We start from the raw sequence: 9271 nt of genomic DNA on the forward strand, positions 1-9271 counted from the left end.
ATCTGCCAGCCTCAGTCTCCCAAAGTGCTGGGATTACAGGCGTGACCCACCATGCCTGGCCTGGGACTTACTTAATAGAAGGTATGAGGCTGGGCAAGGTGGCTCACGCCTGTAATCCCAGCACTTTGGAAGGCCGAGGCAAGTGGATCACCTGAGGTTAGGAGTTCGAGACCAGCCTGGCCAACACAGCGAAACCCCGTCTCTACTAGAAATACAAAAATTAGCTGGGCGTGGTGGTGCATGCCTGTAATCCCAGCTACTCAGGAAGCTGAGGTAGGAGACTTGCTTGAACCCAGGAAGCAGAGGTTGCAGTGAGCCAAGATCGTGCCACTACACTCCAGCATAAGTAACAGAGACTCCATCTCAAAAAAAAAAAAAAAAAACAGGACGTTGCAAAGAAGGCAGCTCAAACCAGCTAGGACTAGGAATTATAATACATTTGCATAAGACACTTCCACCAGCACCATGACAATTTATAAGTCCCATGGCAATAAACCCAAAAGGTACCTTATCTGGTTCCAGGAACACCCCGCCCCCTTTCCAGAAAATTTGTGAATAGCCCGCCCCTTAATTAGCATGTGATTAGAAGGAGGTATCAGTAGAGCCAGGGAGTGCCCTCTGCCTGTGGGACAGCCCCACTCTGTCTGTGGAGCAGCCATCTTGTTGTACACTGTTGCACAAATAAACTTGCTTGCTTTCACTGTCTGCTCACTCTTGAATTCTTTCCTCCGTGAAGCCCAGAACCCTCCTGAGCTGAGCCCTGATTTTGGGGTTCTCTTGTATCCTCACCAATGGCTGATCCTCCAGGAGGCCTTTCCTGGTCATCTGACAAAGATTCCCTCCTTGGCTAAGCTAGCCAGACACCAACATAGTTTTTTCTGTATTTTTATTTTGAGACCAGGTTATGATGTAGCAGGACCAGCCGCAGACAAAATTCCTCAGATGCCGGATTAAAGAAGGAAGAGGTTTATTCAGCTGGGAGCGTCAGCAGACTTGTGTCTTAAGAGCCGAGCTCCCTGAAAAAGAAATTATTGGCCTTTTGAAAGGCTTCCAGCTCTAAAAGGTCCACGTGAAAAGGTGATAAATCGAGCAAGCGTGGAGAACGTGACTGGGGGCTACACGCATCAGCTAAGAGAACAGAATGTTTTGCAATGCTTTTTCATACAATGTCTGGAATTTACAGATAACACAAGTAGTTTAGGTCAGGGGTTGATGTTATTATTATCACTTTTTTAACTCCTAGGGCTGGGTGGTGGTGCCAAGGTTGTCTGGCTATTTATCTTACTTTTGTTTCTTTTAACTTTTTGCTTTTTTTCTTTCCTCCTGTCTTGTAAACTAGGCAAGGTGGGGGAAGGAGGACAGCAGGAGTAGTCGTGGTCTCCTTCCTTATCCTGCCCTTATTAAAAAAGTAATAATAATAACATCAACCCCTGACCTGAACTACTTGTGCTATCTACAAATTCCAGACATTGTATGAAAAAGCATTGCAAAATTTTCTGTTCTGTTAGCTGATGCATGTAGCCCCCAGTCACGTTCCCCACGCTTGCTTGATTTATCACGACCCTTTCACGTGGACCCCTTAGAGTTGTAAGACTTTCAAAAGGCCACAAATTTCTTTTTCAGGGAGCTCGGCTCTTAAGACACAAGTCTGTTGATGCTCCCAGCCAAATAAACCTCTTCCTTCTTTAATCTGGCATCTGAGGAGTTTTGTTTGTGGCTCATCCTGCTACAATGAGACTGGCTAATTTTTGCATGTTTTTGTAGAGATGGGGTTTCACCATGTTGCCCAGCCTGGTCTCGAACTCCTGGGCTCAAGTGATCTGCCCACCTTGGCCTCCCTAAGTGCTGGGATTACAGGCATGAGCCACTGTACCCAGCCAAACACTGACATAGTTTCTAATAGCTCAAGGTCTCATCCCTGGAATGATCCCCTAAAAGTTACCTGCATGAGAAAACTCAAGGCTGCCAAAAGAACTCACTGTTTGTTCCAGCCAACACCTGAGGATAGGGCCCGTCTCCCAGCCCCTGTGGGAAAGTACGAGCCCAACGTCGCTGCTGATAAGCACCAGTTAGCAAGCCCAGATGGGTTTCATCTGGGCCAACACCTCCCCTCTTCATGTATTTTGTAACTTTTCACTGCCTTAACTTTACTGAGCCCCTGCTCCTCACCCCCACTCCTGTTCCCTCATTCTCTGTACGAATAGAAGTTGAATTCAGTTCATGCTGGACTCTGTTCCCTATTACAACAGTATATTACAGATTAAGACTGTCCTTGTGACTTTAACTGCTATCTGGCTTTGTTTCCCTCTCTCTTGCCCTCTTCTTTGGTTTTTGGTGTTTTTCTTTTACAGATAGGGTCTCGCTCTGTCACCCAGGCTGGAGTGCAGTGGTGCAGTCATAGCTCACTGCAGCCTCAACCTCCTGGGCTCAAGTGATCCTCCCACCTTAGCCTCCTGAGTAGCTGAGACTACAGGTGCATGACACCATACATGGATAATTTTTTTGTTTTTTTGTAGAGGTGGAGTTTCACCATATTCCCAGGCTGGTCTCAAACTCCTGGCCTCAAGCAATCCTCCCACCTCAGCCTCCCAAAGTGCTGGGACTACAAGCGTGAGCCACTACGCCTGGCCCTGCTTATTTTCTTCAAAGCATTATTAGTCCATCAATATTTATTAAGCACCTACTATGTTCAGGCACTGAGGAGACAATGGTAGAAAAAATCAGCCAATAAATAAATAAGTAAAATACATAGCATGCCAGATGGTAATAACCCGCTCTTAAGGAAGCAAACAGGAATTTCAGCATGACTGAAACTTCCTTCTGACCTTTGCTGAAGTGCCTCCTCAGTGAAGCGTTGCTGAAATTCTTATTTGTTTGTTCACTTATAATTGTTTGTCTGTCCCCACTGGAAGGTAAGTTCCACAAGGAAAGGACAGTGTGTGTAGTTACCATGGTGTCTGCAGTTTTAGACTATTCCCTGGCGTATGATAAGTACTCAGAAAGTATTTGTTGAGGGAATAAGTGATATTTCCCCGAACAGTTAAAGAAATGAAACTTTCCAGTCAGGCGCGGTGGCTCATGCCTGTAATTCCACTACTTTGGGAGGCTGAGGCAGGCGGACCACCTGAGGTCAGGGGTTCAAGACCAGCCTGGCCAATATGGTGAAACCCCGTCTCTACTAAAAATACAAAAATTAGCTGGGTATGGTGGCTCACACCTGTAATCCCAGATACTTGGGAGGCTGAGGCAGGAGAATCGCTTGAACCTGGGAGACGGAGATTGCAGTGAGCTGAGATCATGCCACTGCACTCCAGCCTGGGCGACGGGGCAAGACTCCACCTAAAAAAAAAGAAATGAAACTTTCCGAACTAGTTTCCAGAAAAGAGAACAGGATATGGTTGCACAGAGCTGATATGAGAATTCCATGAAGTACTGATTCCATGAAGTGCTGACAGAGAAACATTAATTTTATAATTTAAATGTTTTTGCAGGCCTGTCATGGTGGCTCATGCCTGTAATCCCAGCACTTTGGGAGGCCAGGGCAGGAGGATCGCTTGAGCCCAGGAGTTCGAGACCAGCCTGGGCAACATAGTGAGACCCACCCCCTACCCATCTCTACACACACACACACACACAAATATATATATACACATACAAAAATTAGCAGGGTGTGGTGGCATGTGCCTGTAGTCCCAACTACTCAGGAGGCTGAGGTGGGAGGAACACTTGAGACCTGGTAGGTCAAAGCTTCAGTAAGCCGATATTGCACCACTGCACTCCAGCCTGGGCGGCAGAGCAAGAGCCTGTCTCTAGAATAAAACATAAAATAAAAGTAAGTGTTTTGCAAAAGTTGGAGTTCAGTCATGGGGACAAAGGACAGACAGACCAGAGGATGGGGATTATCTTGCGATTCCACAGCAATAACTTCTTTTGTAATCAGAAAAGAAAAGAAAACTTTTGTTTTACAAAAAGAAGAAAATGTTTCTATAATAGTCGACAAAGCCCTGGGTGCTGATTCCAGCTGCCAAGGAGAGCTCTCCTCTGTCAAGGCCGCTGATAGCAGGGTACTTAAGGACTGGGTGCTCTAATCTTGCTCCCCTGGGACTCCCTGAAGGCCACAGAACTCTCTAGAAATCAGAGGCATGGGTATCAGCACACTTGGTTCGCTCTTGGCTCAGCCTCCAACCAGCAGTGAACCCATGACCCAGGTGTTTTTCCCTCCTGCAGGCTTCGGTAAATATCCAGTGTGATAATAATTGCTGTGGCTGGAATTTTTTTTTTTTTTTTTTTTGACGGAGTCTCACGCCCAGGCTGGAGTGCAGTGGCGTCATCTCGGCTCAGTGTGACATTTGCCTTCTGGGTTCAAACAATTCTCGTGCATCAGCCTCCCTAGTAGCTGTGATTACAGGCACGAGCCACCATACCTGGCTAATTTTTGTATTTTTAGTAGAGACGGGGTTTCACCATATTTACAGTTAATTTCTTTATTTTATTTATTTATTTTTTGAGATAGAGTCTCGCTGTGCTGCCCAGGCTGGAGTGCAGTAGCGCGATCTCAGCTCACTGCAACCTCTGCCTCCTGGGTTCAAGCGATTCTCCTGTCTCAGCCTCCCAAGTAGCTGGGATTACAGGTGCCTGCCACCACGTCCAGCTAAATTTTTTTGATAGTGATGGTGTTTCACCATATTGGTTAGGTGGGTCTCAAACTCCTGACCTCAGGTAATCGACCCTCCTCAGTCTCCCAAAGCTGGAATTATAGGCGTGAACTGCCGTGTCTGGCCTACAAATAATTTCTAATTATGACATATGACCGTGGGTTTCCATTGGTAGTGGTTATATGCTGTAGCTTCCTTTTTAAGTATATTTGAGTGAAAAGGATAAGGAGGTTGTTTTGTTTTGTTTTTTGAAACAGAGTCTTGCTCTGCTGCCAGGCTGGAGTGCAAGGGAGCAATCTTGGCTCACTGCAACCTCTGCCTCCCGAGTTTAAGCAATTTTCCTGCCTCAGCCTCTCGAGTAGCTGGGATTACAGGTACCCACAACTGCGCCTGGCTGATTTTTGTATTTTTAGTAGAGATGGGGTTTCACCATGTTGGCCAGGCTGGTTTCGAACTCCTGACCTCAGGTGATCTGCCCACCTTGGCCTCCCAAAGTGTTGGGATTACAGGCATGAGCCACTGCGACTGGCAGGAGGTAGTTTTTAAATGCTAAGGAAATATAGCATAATAAATAAAGTATAGTTTGAATGTACAGACAGCAGAAATCAATCACAAAAGTGCTATGGGAAAAATTAAGTTGGGAAAACCCTAAGGTAGATCATCAATAATGGTAGCTGGGACTATTACTGTCATTGGCATTAACTTTAGGGGATTCTAGTTACAAAATCAATTTTGGGGCTGGGCACAGTGGCTCATGCCTGTAATCCTAGCACTTTGGGAGGCCGAGGCAGGAGGATCACTTGAGGACAGGAGTTTGAAACCAGCCTTGGCATCATAGCAGCGAGGCCTCGTCTCAACAAAAAATTTAAAAATTAGCCCAGGAGGTCGAGGCTGCAGTGACTGCACCACTGCACCCCAGCCTGGGTGACAGAGTGACACCCTGTCTCAAAAGAGAGAAAACTCAGGGTGATTTTGAAATTTAAAAATGCACTCCCATATCTGTGAGCTGGCCTTTGAGAAAGGGGAAGGTGGAAGAGAATCAGGTTGTTTGCAGAACAGACAGACAATCCCACAGTGAGTTTCTCAGTCCTCTGCGGGGAGTCGGGAGTCCTTTGAGTTATAGAAGCCTGACAGGGCCGATTCTGTAAGCCCCTGGGGTGGAAGAGAGGTCAGTGATGGCTCTAGTTCTCGGGGGATCTCCCCAAAATGGGGAAACAGATATTGCATGCAACCAGAAGAAAAAGAAAGCGTTTAGGAAAGGGGATGAAGACAGAAGAGGAAGATTCTGGGTAGGATCACTTTGGATCCAAAAATTCTGCAATTCCAAAAATTGCCTTAATTCCCAGAACAGCCACTTAAAGGCCTCTCAGGCAGAGGCTGTGCCAGGCAAGGGCGAGACCAGGAAAGGCCAGTCAGTGGTCAGGAGGGAGGGGCACTGTGTGAGGCCTCCTGGCTGGTGTCAAAGGACCCAGGACAGGGAGTTGCCATTCCAGCTAGGGACACAATGCTTCCCAGCCTTCATTTTCTCTTTTGACACAAGAGAGGCCAGTCTCACCATTTGACCTGTGAGGAATTCCAGGCCCAGAGGAGTAATTTACCAGAAATTAACGAGAGTTTAGGATTCCTCATTGTCAATACATGGTTCTTCCCAGGCATGTAGCAAATGAGAAAAAAAATCCAGGCTTTAAAATTCAGACAGACCTGAGTTCATAATCCCAAGTCCTACAGGTTGTGGCTGTGTGACTTTGGGGAAATTACTTAACCTCTCTGAACCTCAGTATTCTGGTCTGAAAACAAAGGGGATCATTAATAGTATGTCCTATTGGGTTACTGTAAGGATTAAATGGAGCAAAGCCTATAAAACACTTGTCACAGAATAGGAGCTCCAAACACAGGAGAGATGTTTCTAGGATTTTCTGAAGCCAACACACCAGGTCTGTGCTGGGCTGAGGGCCGACTACCTGGTGTTGTTCCTGCCATTTGCTCCCTGCGTTCTAGAGCTGATGGTGGCCCTAGACCTGGTTCCAGTCATATCAGGATTCTATTTGTCCCTCTCAGCAGCACAGGCCTCCAGCAGGGTCCTGGTAACTCAGTAGGCATCCAATAAGCATTGATTGAGTTAATACGTAATTGGTATGGAAAGAGGAGTTGGAGGCAAAATCTGAAGGATTTCCAAGATACATTTTAAGATTCTGGGCCCAGGCTTCTGTGTGATCCCAGAGGAGGGGTCAGCCCGGGGTGGAGGTCAGGAGATGGGTGGAGGATTGCAAGTCAAGGAAAACTTTGGTTTTTGGTTTTTGTGGGTTTTTTTGAGACAGGGTTTCACTCTAACGCCCAGGCTGGAGTGCGATCATGGCTCACTGCAGCTTCCACCTCCCAGGCTCAAGAGATCCTCTCTCACCTCAGCCTCCTGAGTAGGTGGACCCACAGGCACAAGCCAGCAAACTGGCTAATTTTTAATTTTTTGTAGAGAGAGGGTCTTGCTATGTTGCTAGGCTGGCCTAGAACTCCTGGGCCCAAGCAATCCTCCCACCCGGCCTCCCAAAGTGCTGGGATTGCAGGTATGAGCTTCTGCACCCAGCCATCAGGGAGGACTTTGAAGAGACGGAAACACCTAAGCTGAGCCTCATGAGGTGGGGTGGGGGGAGGAATTAAAGTCATCTCAGACAGAAAGGACCAGAAAAACATAAGCTTATTTAAGGGCAGGTATGAGAGACAGATTTCAGCCCACATGAACGATTTGCCCTGAGATAGAATTAGGCAACCTTTGTCGGGCGGTGTGGCTCAAGCCTGTAATCCCAACACTTTGGGAGGCCGAGGCGGGAAGATCATCTGAGGTCAGGAGTTCGAGACCAGCCTGGCCAACATGGTGAAACTCTGTCTCTACTAAAAATACAAAAATTAGCCGGGCATGGTGACACACACCTATAGTCCCAGCTACCAGGAAGGCTAAGGCATGAAAATCGCTTGAACCCGGGAGGTGGAGGTTGCAGTGAGTTGAGATTACACCACTGCACTCCAGCCTGGGTGACAGAGCGAGACTCTGTCTTCAAAAACAAAACAAAACAAAACAAAACAAAAACATTCGGCAACCTTCAAACACAGCAAGTTTCCCCTCCATAAGTGGTATTCAAACAAGCAATACCCACTGTTGAGTGGGGAGAGTTGGGCCAGAGGTCTTTAAATGTCCTTTCCGGTCATGGATTCATTCTATGACTGTGATTAGGCTGGACTCAAGGGAAGCGGATGGATACAGGTCCCCAACGGTTCAAGCTGGTCGTAGTCTGACGTGCATCTGTTCCTGCTCTATCAGGTACCTCGGTCCTCTGTGAATGTCCTTGGGTCCCCAAGAACCACTGACTCCAAGTTCTGCAGTGTGGGACTTACGTGAAAGGGACAGGCGAAAAGGAAACGGGCTCTGCCTGGGGCCCAGTCTCAGAGTTTTCTCCCCCAACATCTGTTGAGTCTGCGTGTGGGCAATGTTTCTTGCTAGCTTCTTCCTGCATTCACTCTCTCTGGTTTCCTTTCATCATAAAACCCTGCCATTGCCCAAGTTTTGGCTACCACGTGGCTAAGTAGCTAAATGCTACATTTCCCAACCTCTCTTGTAGTTGGGTGTGGCCCTGTAACCACATTCCCAGCAAATGTGATGTGTTCTACTTTTAAGTTATGCCCTAAAATTGAAGAGGTGTGGCCTCCTCTGTCTCTTCCACACTCTGTTTCCACAGGCTGATATGCAAATGTGATGGCAGGTCCTGTAGTAGCTATTTTGGGCCTCAAACTGGAAGCCATGTTTTGGGTGTGGCAGAACAATGAGTAAAAACAGCTGGAATCCTCAACACAATGGAGCTTCCATTTGAACCCAGGAGGACTTGGGGCTAAGTAAGAGAGGAGTAACTTTCTATCCTGTTTTGATTCTTCATAACAGCAACCCAAACCTGTATCTCAATCAATAAATCATCTCAGCTCCAACCACACTTCTTGTTTGCCCCATATTTTTCTGCAACTCTGGTCCTGAGACATAGCACTGGATAAGAATCTCCCTCCCCCATCTCACTTCCCAGAACCCTGTCCCACAGCCCCCTTGGCCTGGGGACCCACCTCACATCCGAAGACAATAAGATCCCTGAATATGAGCCCTGAGTGAGCAAGGGCAAATCCCTCAATATTTCCTTCCCTCCCTCCCTCCCTTCCTCTTTTTTTCCCTCCTTCTCTCTCTTTCTCTCTCTCTCTCTTTTTTTTTTTTTTTTTTTGAGACGGAGTTTTGCTCTTGTTGCCCAGGCTGGAGTGCAATGCATGATCTCGGCTCACCACAACTTCTGCCTCTTGGGTTCAAGCGATTCTCCTGCCTCAGCCTCCCAAGTAGCTGGGATTACAGGCATGCGCCACCGCGTTCAGCTACTTTTATATTTTTAGTAGAGACAGGGTTTCTCCATGTTGGTCAGGCTGATCTCAAACTACCAACCTCAGGTGATCTGCCTGCCTGGGCCTCCCAAAGTGCTGGGATTACAGGTGTGAGCCACCGTGCCCATTCTCTCCTCCCTTCCTTCCTTCCTTCCTTCCTTCCTTCCTTCCTTCCTTCCTTCCTTCCTTCCTTCCTTCCTTCCTTTCCCTTT

Source organism: Rhinopithecus bieti, unplaced genomic scaffold (genome assembly GCF_001698545.2).
Source record: "Rhinopithecus bieti isolate Rb0 unplaced genomic scaffold, ASM169854v2 scaffold_76167, whole genome shotgun sequence".
Taxonomy (NCBI): Eukaryota; Metazoa; Chordata; class Mammalia; order Primates; family Cercopithecidae; genus Rhinopithecus; species Rhinopithecus bieti.